Source organism: Scomber japonicus, chromosome 1, assembly GCF_027409825.1.
Source record: "Scomber japonicus isolate fScoJap1 chromosome 1, fScoJap1.pri, whole genome shotgun sequence".
Lineage (NCBI taxonomy): Eukaryota > Metazoa > Chordata > Actinopteri > Scombriformes > Scombridae > Scomber > Scomber japonicus.
This window is the reverse complement of record NC_070578.1, coordinates 40,795,665-40,809,906: the sequence shown is the minus strand read 5'-3', so window position 1 is coordinate 40,809,906 and position 14,242 is coordinate 40,795,665. Positions and strand designations below refer to the sequence as shown.

The 14,242-nt window shown below is 42.7% G+C and overlaps 2 protein-coding genes across 2 annotated transcripts in view; one reads left to right on the top strand and one right to left on the bottom strand.

Moving 5' to 3' along the window:
* The window catches only part of LOC128358604 (interferon-induced very large GTPase 1-like), a 232,892-nt gene that overhangs the window by 170,938 nt on the left and 47,712 nt on the right, over positions 1-14,242 (top strand). The window lies entirely within an intron of this gene.
* LOC128360761 (serine/threonine-protein kinase Nek1-like) overlaps positions 1-14,242 on the bottom strand; it is a 57,510-nt gene that overhangs the window by 40,056 nt on the left and 3,212 nt on the right. The window contains exon 2 of the mRNA XM_053321262.1: positions 6,312-6,379. The gene's annotated coding sequence lies outside the window, so the exon portion shown is untranslated. The remainder of the gene's footprint in view (positions 1-6,311; positions 6,380-14,242) is intronic.

Here is a 14,242-nt window from a genome sequence, read left to right as displayed (position 1 = left end):
CTGACACATTGACATCTTGAGGGCCATTTCCTGTTGCAAGAAGCTGTCAGCACAATGAAAGAGTGCAACTATGAGGTCCAGAGGGTTAACCTTGTTGTCTGCTGAGTCACCTGCAATGAGCTGGTCAAAGTCAAAGAGATCACTGTTTTCTTCCTTCTCATCACTATTGTCTGATAATTGTGTACAGTTTCTGCATTCTGTGTTGATTTGAAAGAGTTTCCTGAGAAAGCACCATGGTATTTTCTCCAATGATTCAACAGTTTCATCATAAATACTGTTTTTGTTGATTTCCAAGAGAGAGTGAAGAGTGAGCTTGTTGGGATAAAATGTCTGCAGTCCAAGTCTGGAGAGAAAGTTGAAAAGGGCTGGGGAAGAGAAACGAAACATGACTTTACAAACCATCAACTCTTTATGACTTCACATGTTTGAATCTGTGTGTACTAAATTTACTAAATGTGTGTGTGTGTGTGTGTGAGAGAGAGAGAAGCAGGTGCATGCCAGGCCACATTAACTTTGGCTTTTCCACCTGTTTTTCAAATGCAGAGGTGAAGCATTTTGGCTGAAACATTATTAAACAGTCACAGCAGACTGAAACTGCTGTTTTGCAAGTTATTTCAGGCAAGATTGTGCAAATAACAGGAGACGTTGACAGAGGAATATGTGAGTGTCAATTTTTTGGGGGAAATTTCTCATCTCTGAATATCCAGCATAAACACAACACAAATATTGAATTAAATATAGACTTGTATATCTAAAAAGAGATTATTACTAACAAAAAATAAGCACTTAGGCTTTTATTGATATTTTTGTCCAACAGGCTACACTACACAACAGTTTGCAGCTAAACCTGAGACACTGAGACTCAAGTGGATGTTTGGCTTCATTTAGCTCAGTATTAACATCCATATCAACACCACCTTCACCTCCACCTTCTCCATTCTAGACTGATGCTCCATCTCTCGCACTCTTTCCACATGTTGCATTGTTTATTTTTTTAAGAATGTCAAGACAAACTTTGATTTGTCTTCATCTCCTTTTTGCTTCCTGTGAACATGTTTATTTCATCTGAATGTAATAATTAGAATATACTAAAGATAATGATATAATACTTTTAAAGAGTTAATATTGTCATTGTTTACAGTTGGATTGTGACCTGGAACCAATTTGTTTCTTTTTTTACACAAATTGAACATTTCTCCACACAACTCACAAACATCCATATTTTTGTAGGTGTTTTAGGTCCAGACAACAGTCCAATTAGTATTTTGCTAAAGCAAATTGAAAGCAATTTGTTTCCTTTATAACAGCAGTTTAAGATTCAGGCAACATTTCAGCCAATGCATTCCAACTCTTTCACTTCCCACAAGCACTATTTAAACCAGAAACATGAAAAGAAATCAGAAGTATTCTGATATCAACATCTTGTCCCTGGCAAACAGATTCTGCGTTCATATGCAGACGTCTGTTTATAGAGATGAATAGTTTGCTTACCTGCTGACCCCAGTATCACTCCCTCTTCAGGGCCAAATTCCTGAGGAATGATCTAGAATGAGTAGAGGACAAACATTTTGTAACTGAACACAGTCTGTTTTATGTAAATTCAGACTTTATCAGAGACAACTAACTGTATTCTCCACCTGTGGTGTGAGGAACTTCTGTATCCTGCAGCAGAGGAAAGGTCTGTTCAGTATGCTACTGACTGAGGGTCTCTCTTCAGGGTCACGTTTCAACAGCTGAGCCAAGAGAGAGCGCAGTTCTTGGGAGTAGTGATCAGACACAGGAGAGTATGAACCACGGATGATCTTCAGACATAGTTCCCCCATATTACCAGCCTTAAACTGAGAGGAAACACATTTAATACACAGTTATAACCTGAGGAAAGGAGAGATGAACCATTCTTGTGTGTTAGCCATATATAAAGAGAAGAGATCTAAATCATTATTTGGGAGAGCATTGCAATACTGTGTAAGATACATTAAATCTACATAAAGTAATAAACAGCTCACACACAGAATACTTACTGCAGGCTTTAGAGTGCACATTTCATGCAGGACACAACCTACGGCCCAAATATCACTGCAGAGGGAGAGAGAGTCAGAGGAGAGAGCAGACAAACAGGCTGAGATCAGTTATGAAGGCAGCTGTATATTTATTCAATAAGTCACTTTAAGATGGAGGAAAAAGGGTTTCATTGCTGAGAAAACCATGAAGTGGACATTGAGATTGAGAGGTTATTTAAAAACACAACATATAAGGCTTTACTTCCACTAGATTACTATGTTAACAGTAGGTCTACTAATTTACCCTCAAATGAGAAACAAAAGCATAATGTTTGTACCTTTTGTTGTTGTATGGTTTGTTCTTCCAGATCTCTGGTGACATGTAAAATAGTGTTCCTATAATTGTTGATGCCAGTTCTCCAGTGCTGGAAATGAGAAGAGAATAGAAATCAGCATTATGATTTACTATTTCTATTTTAGTCTTGGCTCTATAGAGATCTGCAGTCAGATGACATTTTACAAACCTGTTCAGCACTCTTGCAACTCCAAAGTCTCCAAGCTGTACAGTCCCATCTTTAGTCAAAAATATGTTCTATGTAGAAATCATAAAAGACATAATGTCATGATCATGAGGCTATACAATACAAATAAAAATGCATCATCACTGAGGGAAGATCATGTGATATATGAAGTAATACCTGTGGTTTAATGTCTCTGTGGAAGATTTTTCTATCATGGATGTGTTTTAGTGCCAAACAAATCTGCACAAACCAGTCCAAGATCTAAGAGGAGGAATGTAAAGTTTAAAAATACCAACTTAAACTATACACATTATTTGTAATTCTTATGACCATAAAAGCCAGGAAATATAAAAAGTCCAAATACATTTTACATTTCATCCTAAAGATTAATAGACAGTATATAGTTAATATCTTACTTGCTGTTGTGGGAAATGTTTTCCTTTCTGAGATTTGATCTTCTTGGAGAGGTCTCCACCTTCACAGTAGTCCATCACAATATACAGACAGTTTGTGTCTGCAAGTTTTTTATACAGCATAAGGAACATGCTTTCATGCACATCATGCATACATCAGGATATTTTTGCAGTAGATGACCTCTGTGATGCTTAAAGCTAAGAACTTGGATCATTTATACCTTCAAAAGATTCCTTATACTGGACAATGAAGGGATGACTCATGTTGGAAAGAACTTCAACTTCTTGTTGAGCTTTCTGCCTCTCTTTAGTCGTCATCTGTCAAAGTGAAAGAGAACAGATAATGATGTGAAAGAGCAAAGTAGTAAAGGAGAGCTCATATGAACACTGAAATAGTGGAATATTATACATATGGTGCTTACTTCAGATATGCCATGTATTTTCTTGATGACATATTGTTGTCCATCCTCTTTGGATTTGACAAGGATGGTTGTTCCAAATGTACCTTTCCCAATTTTCTCCAACGTTTCATACTTATCCATGTTAGTGGAATGACTGTCACCACGTGTTTGTTCTACAGAGACACAGACAGCTGATTACAGACAAATAGGCATACAGTAGGCAGAAGAAGAAGCATGTTGTTGTTGAGGTATTTTTATACATTTCTCGAGAACCACTTAAAAGATTATAGAAGCATGAGATACAAAATTCTGGTGCTTTCTTGGCACTACAGTAGCACTGCCACCATTTTGGTCTAAAAACACCATCACTTTCATTCAAATCCATCATGGTGCACACCCAAAATCACCAAATCAAGTGGGTGTTTGTCTGAATTAAACTCAGATTTAATATCCATATCACACCATCTTCATCTGCTTCACTCTGAACTGATGCTAAAGAAAAGTTTAACTCACCAGCAGATTGTCCATCTTTAAATAATATAGGACGTTTCATCGAATCATCCTTCATGGACTCACAGCTGGATAAAGGAGAAGTTGGTCTCTGCTTCTGCTGCTCTGAGCTTCAACACAAACAGAGATTTGAGTATAAATAATGATGAAGGGACGATTTGTGTCATGGACAGTTAAAGATCTTCATCTCACCTTTGAGCTTTTGTCTCGCTGTCATGTTTCCCACACAGATCGGTTCTGGAGGAAGTGTTTCCCTCCTTTTTCTCCATACATGGATTCATAGCACAGCTGACACCTTCACACAAACACAACAACATGCTGTCAGAGCTGCACTCACTCATTTCAACAACACTGAGAAAGTTTACTTGGAAAATGATCACCTGCTTATTCCACATCTGTTCAGATAATTAATATCCTCAGCTACATATATTTGTTAATACAAAATGAAACATCCAACTTTCCATTTTTTGGGAGTCTCTCTGACTGTTCTGAGGGATTTATGAGCAATGAAAGGGGCCAACAAGTGGGAAATGTAGCTATCTCTATAAGTTTTATTAAAATACATAACTTACCAGTACTATCAGCTTCTTTGGTGCCATAACCAGATTCTGCTCCAGAAGTAGAGGTGGTCGATGGACCTGCAGTGAAATAAACACATTAAATAAACATGGTCTAACTGTTTAAAATGCAGAAGGCTACTTTACACCCCGTTTATAATCTTTCTGTGCTGTGTTAACTTGCACCTGTGACCCTTTTCCTGCCATGTGCTTTAATAGTGTTCCTGGAAAGGGAATTGAAAGAGTAAGCTAATACTGTTAGCCCTTCAGCGCAGAGGCCGAACTGGACCTGTATCTGCCTACATTTCAATTCTGCAGTTAAATGCTTTATGACACCAATGTGAACATCACAGTGCCATAGATAATGTTAGATATTAGATACAATAGGGTCATAACAGTGTTTTGTTTAAGAGCACCTTAGTGATTGATATGTGAAGAGGTTTGGCTCTGAGCTTCAGGCTCAGCTGCTTTTATGAGCACTGCTTACCTTTTTTGTTTAAGTTAAACAGTTGAACTTTAACTGTCTTGTCTAAGAGGATTGTTGTTGGACTATAAGTTACTGGAATAAAGATTTAATTGAGGAGAAACACACTGTATGTTGTGTTTTCATGGCATTTTTACATGTTACACTGTAGTGATTGAGAATCACATTTAAAATAGATGTGAACTGAAACTATCAATTCTTAAGGCTGTGTACCTGACTTCTCTTCTTCTTTGTCCATCTTTATGTCTGACTCTGCAGTCCTCTTCATAAACCTGGGGACAAAAGTACATTTTTATTTTGTACATTGCACCAATGAAACCACAAAATATATAATAATATAAATCAACAAAACCTGCATTCTTCATGTCTCTTTTATAGCATTTATACAACAATCAACTATGAAAACTCAACAAGTCTGTGTCAGTTCTCTGTCATTGGGTCATGTCATATCTGGAAGTGTTATGTTTTTGTTTAAGTCACTGACGACTGCAACACAGGAAAATGTTACTGAAATCATTTTTGAAGGAGAGCAAAATGATTTTGTCATATGACTTACTGGCTAAAAGTAGCTTCTGACTGATTCTGAGCAGTTCAGTTTATTCTCACTCTATTAATAATTCGCTGGTCAGCTAGGAATGGACTTTTTTGGAATATAAGTAAAATAAAAATAATATATCGTCTGTTTCATTAAGACCAGATAATGTAGTGTAATATGAAATAAAACTAAGTAGGAGGGATGTAACATGTATGAAGTGCAGAGAGTGAAACCAAAGTTAGTTTAGATTTTTCTACAATTGTTCAGAATTTTCCGATTAACTAATAATTTTATTTTCTTTACATGATGGAAAAAACTTATTTTATAAGGGTGCAGTGTTAAAATGTTGTGATGAAATATTTGTATGTTTCTATGATACAATTGTTTTGTCTATAATCAGTCCATAGTTGTCACATTGTGTACATCGGTACCTGACAAAGGGAGCATGAATAATGTGAATAACAACATTTACATTCTGCTGTGTGAATATCTAAACACACAGCTTCCTGCTTTATCACATCTGATGTACAGTAAATGATCAAATGAAGCCTGTGATAAAACAAGTTGCTTCTGCTGTTGCACTTCTGATTTATGAACAATTAACTTATGAAGAATGTTAATAAAAAATCAAGTAAATCATTGTGTGCTGACGCCTTCAGGTCAATGAAACCATTTCTAGAATGTACTGCACCTTTCATAAAATATTATTAATATATTTAAAAAATGAATTGAATGCTAACAACTGCTCTGAGCCAGGAAGTTGACTGAAATGTTAAATAGTACAGTGGAATCACCATGTGTACTATCCTCCTGCATATGGAGAACCGTCTGACTTCCTCAAGTGTGTGTGTGAGAGAGAGAGAGAGCATAATATGGGAGTGGGAGCGTACCTGTAGACTCTCGTCTATCTGGGTCCATTGTTGTCCTCTTTTCTCTTCATTCTCCTGCACACCAAAACCTACAGACACAATATCATCTGTTCTGTTAGATTGTACCACTTGTGTTCAAAAATGCAATCAATTAATCTGTTTGATCTCATCTTTATATTTGTTTTAATTAATATAGAAGCAAACAGCAAAACGTGTCAAAACTGCACACTGTGCACATATTCAATTATTAACAAGACACATTTATGTAGAACTCTGAACTATACTTTAAATACCTTATACCACATTGCAAATCCAAAACATAAGACCTCATTTACAATACTCAGAAAAACAAAAAAGCTGCTTTTACTACATTTCAGTTATTTACATTTTATGTGTAGCGTGGTGCAGAGTGAAGCTACCTTCCACTACACATTTAATTTGAATGTCTTTATTTTTGTTCTGCAAAGAGCAAAAATATGTATTTTATCATCACAGTTCGCCACACACACATATTAACTTCAGACTCAAGTGTGTGTTCTCATTCACTGAACAGATTCACTGTTTTAACAGAAACATCATGAACATCTGTACCAACATCAAAACAATAAATCATGTGACTGTTGTATCTCTAGTCTCGGCCAGTTTCATCATGTACATTCAATATATCAACTTATTTAGCAAACACACAGTATCAATCACGTCTAAACATTGTCAAATTAATCATGTATCTATTTTAACCTATTTATGTATTTATCTCTGAACTACACGAGCAGTCCGGGCTGACCGGCTCATAGTTTTCCTGTTGCTCGCGGTAACTACGCAACCAGTGCTAACTACAGGCTAGCCGTTTTTCGTACGGTACATTGACTGAGTAACGTCTATAAACAACAATACATGACGTCCGAACGGGATAACAAACCAGCACATAACACATTCACCCACTCGTTACACATCTCTAACGCTCCCTTCTTACCTGCAAAGAGCAAAAATATGTATTTTATCAACACAGTTCGCCACACACACATATTAACTTCAGACTCAAGTGTGTGTTCTCATTCACTGAACAGATTCACGCGGGACTTCCTTATTCCTGAACACATCGTGTAGCGAACGCGCCCTCTGCTGGTCGGAGTTAGTACTGCACATTCCTAGGGAACTACATTTTTCAGACAATAAACCACTCTTTTCTCACCATAAACACACAGACAATTATTAACACACTCTGAACATGAGCTGTCCTGTATGTAAATTATATTAACCATGTAAATAATAATAATAATGTAGGGATATTGGCTCTGTATGCCACACTCTCCCCCCCAATAATAAATGTCTCCAGACATTTCAGATACCCAAAGTGTACCTTTTCACCACACATTGAATTTTCTCACTGAAACATGGTATTACTTATTTTCAAGTGGCACTTGACATTCAATTCAATTAGTACCCATTTATCAAAAGTATCTGACCCATTTAGATCTATACCACTAAACATCAGTTACTGTACTCTGGACCCCAAAATCAGATCAACTCTCAAATGTAACAGAACTCATATCGGCCTCAGTTCTTTTAGTCTGTTACCAGTCTCTTCGTTTGTACAGTATCAGTTCAATATGTTCTCCCGGAATTGTCTCTTCTTCACAGTCCATGGAATTTCACCATTCTACTTTTCAGAGTCCATTTTCTCTGAGTTAGAGTCATGTTTGTGTAATGTGAGTTCAACCTGTTACCTCAATGTCTAGTGATGCCCACGGTCGCCACATGACCGGTGGGTTGCAGGCTGGGGACATACTCCCGACATGCAGGCTCTCGGCATCTGCTTCCACCCACGTCGGCTCACCCAAGGTATTGTAGGTCAGCATTCGGGGACGGTGCCTGTGTCGCTGCGGGTAGCTGGTCACTGGAGGAGGATCAGGATCATCTTCCTCTGATGACTCTTGTAGACCTTCCCCAGGCTCTGCGTCGTTCTCACCGTCTCCATCAGCTGTGATGCCTCTGTCGTCAGTCTCTGTCTCCTCTTGAGCAACCGTCGCATCTTCCAGATCTGGTGCTCCGTCTTGCATCATCAGAGCTGGTGCAAATGGCTCTGCCTCTGGATTCAAGTCTGCAGCTCTCTGACTTAGTTCTTGGTCGTCTGGGAAACGGCACACCAGCTCCACTTCATCACTGCTTTCACTGTCTGAGTTCTCCTCTGATTCGTTGATTTGTCGTTGTCTTGTTCTTGTCCGTGTCCGTATTTTCCTCTCTTGTGGGGCAGGGGCAGGTTCCGGTTTCCCCAAGGGCAGACTGTCACATGGGAGGAGAAGGTTTCTGTGCAACACGCGGCTCTTACCTCCTCCCTCTGGTGCTACTTCATACACCGGGCTGTCACTGCTCCTTCTTTTCACCACCACATGCACTTTAGTTTCCCAATAGGACCGCAGCTTACCAGGGCCGCCCCTCTCTGACAGGTTACGCACAAGCACCCGTCCACCAGGCTGTAGGTCGGCTCCATGTGCTCTTTTGTCGTAGCCTTTCTTTCCTCGTAGAGCTTCTCGGGCCGCTGTTTTGGAGGCGATCTCATAGGCTTGTCGCATTCGGTTTTGCCAGTTCTGTACATACTCAGTGTAAGTCTCTTTTGCCTCTCTGGGCTGTAGGTTGAAAAGCAGATCTACAGGCAAGCGAGGTGATCTTCCGTAGAGCAAATAGTAGGGAGAGAACCCTGTGACCCCACTGCGGGTGCAGTTGTACGCGTGCACCAGTTTTGTCAATGAGCTCTTCCAATCAGCCTTCTGTTCACTTGTGAGGGTGCGGAGCATTGATAAAATAGTTCTATTGAATCGCTCACACTTCCCGTTGCCTTGGGGGTGGTAACATGTTGTGTGGGATCCCCGTACGTCACAGCTCCTCTGTAGTTGGTCCATCAGCTGGTTGTCAAACTCTCGCCCCATGTCGTGGTGAATTCTCTCTGGGAATCCGACGCGGAGTGCAAAGTCATTGAATAGTTTGTCAACAACAGTTTTGGCAGACTTATTTTTCGTGGCGTAGGCTTGGGCGAAACCAGTGAAATGATCGATCACAATAAGAATGTACTCAAACCCCTGTTTGCATGTCTCTAAGTGTAAAAAGTCAATGCATACGAGCTCACCTGGGCGTGTTGTGACAATGGTTGTCATGGGAGCCCTGGTTGCTTTGTGAGGTCGCTTTGCCTTGAGACACTCACACTCTTGTGTGACAAAGTGTTCTATGTCAGAGTACATACGGGCCCAATAGAATCGATCTTGAATCAGGTTCAAAGTTCTCTCGACCCCGAGATGTCCCATTTCTCTGTGAAGCTCGTGGAAGACTGTTTGATGATGCTCTTTTGGGAGGACAAGCTGTTGTTTATCTCCTGCTTTCCTAAAGAGAATTCCATCCTCATTGACATACAACTTTGCCCACTGTCTCATTAATACTCTGACGTCCGCCGGTTCTGCTTTAAGAGCACTCCTGGATGGGTGCTGATTGTTCCTCTTATAATGCAGAACTTGGCCTATGACCGGATCTCTTTTCTGACTGTCTCGTATCTGTTCTGGTGTCAGGGACTTGGTTCGTGGGTGTGCACTCGCATCTCTCACTAAGTCTAGTGTTTCTATGGGGACTGTTGCTACCCAGACTGGGGGAGTGTCTCCCTGCACACCGACTCCCTGCACTGCTGCACTGAACACTTCCTGACCCACCTCCTCTGTACACTGTGTCATGAACGCATTTATGTCTAATGGCATGCGGGATAGGCCATCCGCATCTGCGTTGCTTTTTCCCGGCCTATACTTAATGGAAAAGTCAAACTCGGATAGCTCACCCACCCACCTATGACCCGTAGCGTTAAGCTTAGCTGTTGAGAGGATATAGGTTAAGGGATTGTTATCTGTATATACCACAAAGTGTGGGGCATGATAAAGATAATCCCGAAAACGTTCACATATCGCCCATTTTAGTGCTAAAAACTCTAATTTTCCCGAGTGCATGTGATAGTTCTTCTCAGGTGGTGTTAGAGTCCTGGACCCATAGCCTATAACTACCATCTTGCCATCCTGTCTCTGATAGAGCACGGCTCCCAATCCCTCCTGGGATGCGTCTGTGTGGAGGACGAACGGTTGGGTCATCTCTGGGTATCCCAGCAGGGGGGGCTCTATCAGCTTGTCTATGAGAGAGTTCAATGTCTTTTGGTGGTTATCTGTCCACTGTATAGGAGTGTTAGGTGGGAGGTTACCTTTCTTCCTGGTTGTGGTCCTGACCTTCTCTCTTTTCATTTGATCAGGTGGTGTTGAGAGCAGCTGGTAGAGAGGCTGGGCTATTCTGGAAAAGTTTGGGATGTATGTTCGGTAGTATGAGAGGAATCCCATTACTCTTCTCAGCTCTCCCACTGTTGTAGGCGCTTTCTCCTTTAAGGCCTGGACTGGGGCCACCTCAGATGGGTCCATAGTGTAGCCTTGTCCCGACACCAGCCGTCCCAGAAATCTCACCTTCCTCTTCAACACCTCACACTTGCGGGGGCTGAGCTTAACCCCGTGCTCCTGATATCTCTGCAACACAGTTCTCAGGTGCTCAATGTGGTCCTCAAAGCTTGGGCTATGGACCAGATTGTCGTCCAAATACGGTTGACACATGACATCTCTCAAACCACGTAAACAGTCTTCCATATTCCTCTGAAATTCTGCGGGCGCTGCACTCAACCCGAACGGGATTCGGAGCCACTGGTACAGGCCCCAGGGGGTTATGAAAGCGGTCAGGGGCTGGCTTTCCTTGTCCAGGAACCCCTGGTGATAAGCCTTTCCCTGGTCCAGGACGGAGAACCAGGAGCTGCCAGTGAGGGAGTCCAGCATGTCCTGGATTCTGGGTATGGGGTGACGATCAGGGACTGACTTTTTGTTCAGCTCTCTGTAGTCACAACACAGTCTTAAAGTCCCGTCCTTCTTTCGCACGCACACGACCGGTGAGGCGTACGGAGAGCGTGAAGGAGTAATCCAGCCCCGATTCAACAGATCCTGGATATACTCTTTCACCTCCTGGTGTAATGGTTTTGGGACTGCCATGTATGTTTTTCTTACTGGAGTAGTGTCATGCAGGGTGATGTGGAGTTTCAGTGAGGGGATTGAGCCGATGTCATCATCATCGTACGCGAACGCGTGACACTCCTCTCTCAGCAGCTGCTTTGTGATCCTCCTTTGCTCCTCGTTCAGATGACTGAGGTCGACCGGAGGGTCCCACCAGGCAGGTTTATGTTTCTTTGAGTTGCCACCGCCTGGGGATGATGCTGTGTTAGTTGGTGGCTTTAATCCCTCTCCTCTGTTCATCTGCTCCACACTGGCTGCATAGGCAGTTTTGACTGTTTGCAGGTGACCTAAAACAGTGCGCTGGGCCAGGGTTACACTGTGTTTGTTTGTGTTGGCGATGGGGACTGGCACATAACCTGACCTGTTACTGGGGACTCTGACTAGACCCTCCTCTATCACTACCCCCTCTGGCAATGTCGGCTCTTCACTTGGGACTAGAAGCAGGTCTTGGCCCTGATACTGAGCCCCAGTGTTGACGTTAACATACACTGTGGTGACCTGTTCAGCGCCTAGGGTAAGTGTTCTTTTTCCTGTGTGTATAATTCCTACATCTTCCTCACTAACAGGGGCATGGATAAGCTGAAGTACTGCTTGTGCTGTCTTGACTGTTATCTGGAAGGCTTGACACACAGTATGGATGGTCTCTGTCTTTGTTGTCTGACTACCCTCTCCCGTTATTTCTTCTATCACATTGTAGCCAATTATGGGCTCTGCTGCTACGTGTGGGTCACTTGACACTAAAATAGGGACGAGAAGTGGCTTTGTCAGAGCAGATTCTTTCCCTAGTCTAAACTCTACCTCCACCCAGCCCATGAAGGGGATCTCAGTCTGGTTGGCTGCCACTCCCAATAAAATGTCTGAGCCTAACAGTTCACTGAGAGGTCGCACTGTGCTGTGTGGTAAGTGCAGCTTTCTCCACTCTTCATTAATGATGGTCGCCTGAGCGCCTGAGTCCCATAATGCTACTACTGGAACCGTGTCCAGTGTGCAATGGACAGTGTGTCTCTTTGCGATCAACTTGATGAGTCTTTCCTTGCGTCGTGGTGGGAGGTAGTTGACTGATGAGATGTGAGGCGGTGCTGGAGGGGGGACAGGTTGCTGCATGTTGAGACTGGATGATTCACGGGCTACCGAGGGTCCCGGCTCGGCAGCCCGGTCCCGTTTCCCTGCTGCTCTCTGGTCCGTCGACATCCTCTGGAGAGATGCCCCTCTTGCCCACACTTAAAGCAATGTCTACAGGAGTCACCTATCTGAGCTTCCTGACACGCCCTACAACCCCTGGGCCGACTACGGCTGGGTGTGAACGTTTTCTCTGTCGCTCTAGCTTGTGTGGCCCCCACTGTCTGTAACATCAACTTTTTAATTTCTAGAACCTCAGCTTTGAGCGCTTCTATAGGGCCTGTCTCTGTTTTGGGTCCCTGACTTTTCTTACTCTTTCCCCCTGCTTCACGGTAAGTAACAGTGTCAACTGCTGTCGCTGAGGCGTCAGGTGGATACACCTCCGCCTGCACTTCACTGACTTTCGGGGGCTTGTTTATGACTGTCTTTCTCAGTTTTTGCTGTCTCTCCTGTTCTAAGTTTGCAGCCTCACTGATTCGCTCAATTAACACCTCATCTGTGACAGTACGGTTACTGAGATACGGCTTGAGCTGAAACTTAACCGCATCACTGTAAAGACCAGTTTCTATGGAGCGGAGGAATTTTCTCTGAATTAGCTCTGGACTAAACTGCTCACCTTCCTCACCTGCATCCTCATCACTAGATTTTCTCATTAACTTCTCTTTCAGTTCTATTGCTCTGAATAAGAAATTCTGTGCTGACTCTTTTGGATCTTGTGTCATGTTCATCAGGCGATGCAGTAAGTCAGAGGAGGAGTCCACTTTGTAGTGACCCTTGAGTATGGTCTTGAGGGTGTGCAGCGTCAGCTCTCGCTTTATTTCCAACATCTCCCGCAGATGAAGACCTGGACTCACCGCACGTGTGACTGCTTCAATGATCTCCGCTTCTCCATGTCCTTTCCGCTGTCCAGACTCGATCTGGTTGATGAGGCTTGTGTAGGACAATTTTTCTTTTTGCCCAACTTCACCAATCTGTCCAATGATCCGGAACTCCCGCCTCAGCGTCACCTCGGGCAGTCTGGTTGGTGCTGTGGTGGCAGTCCTTGTGTCCTCGTCCTTTGCAGTCGCGATGGCAGGCGCAGTGTCTCCTCCTGCTGCTTGTGTCTTCCGATGGATCTTTTCCTCCAATGCCCCGATTTCCTCTGCCATCTGCTGCCGTAACTTCTGGTACTGTATTTTCAACTTCTCTAACTCACTTGTCTCTGGAACTACAATCTCAGCCTCAGTTTCCTCCGGTGCCGGCTTCAGAGGGACCAGGTAGGACAGTATATTCTGCAGACACTGCTGATACGACTCGGATTCTTCACCCTCCTCGATTTCATCTAACGTCGTCTCCACCAACCTGATGAGGGAGCGTCTTGTTTTGCTGGCAAACCCCCCAACAGGTGTGGTACACTTCAGATGCTCACACAGGGTAATGAGCTCCTTCTCCTCCAGCGTCAGCAGTATCCTGCTTACTTCGTCCCTTTCTTTCTCCATGGTCCTCCTCTGCTCCGTCCGTCTATGCTCCTATGCGACTGGGCCGTGGGCTGAATCAACCATCCTCTGCTACCAAAATATGTAGCGTGGTGCAGAGTGAAGCTACCTTCCACTACACATTTAATTTGAATGTCTTTATTTTTGTTCTGCAAAGAGCAAAAATATGTATTTTATCATCACAGTTCGCCACACACACATATTAACTTCAGACTCAAGTGTGTGTTCTCATTCACTGAACAGATTCACTGTTTTAACAGAAACATCATGAACATCTGTACCAACA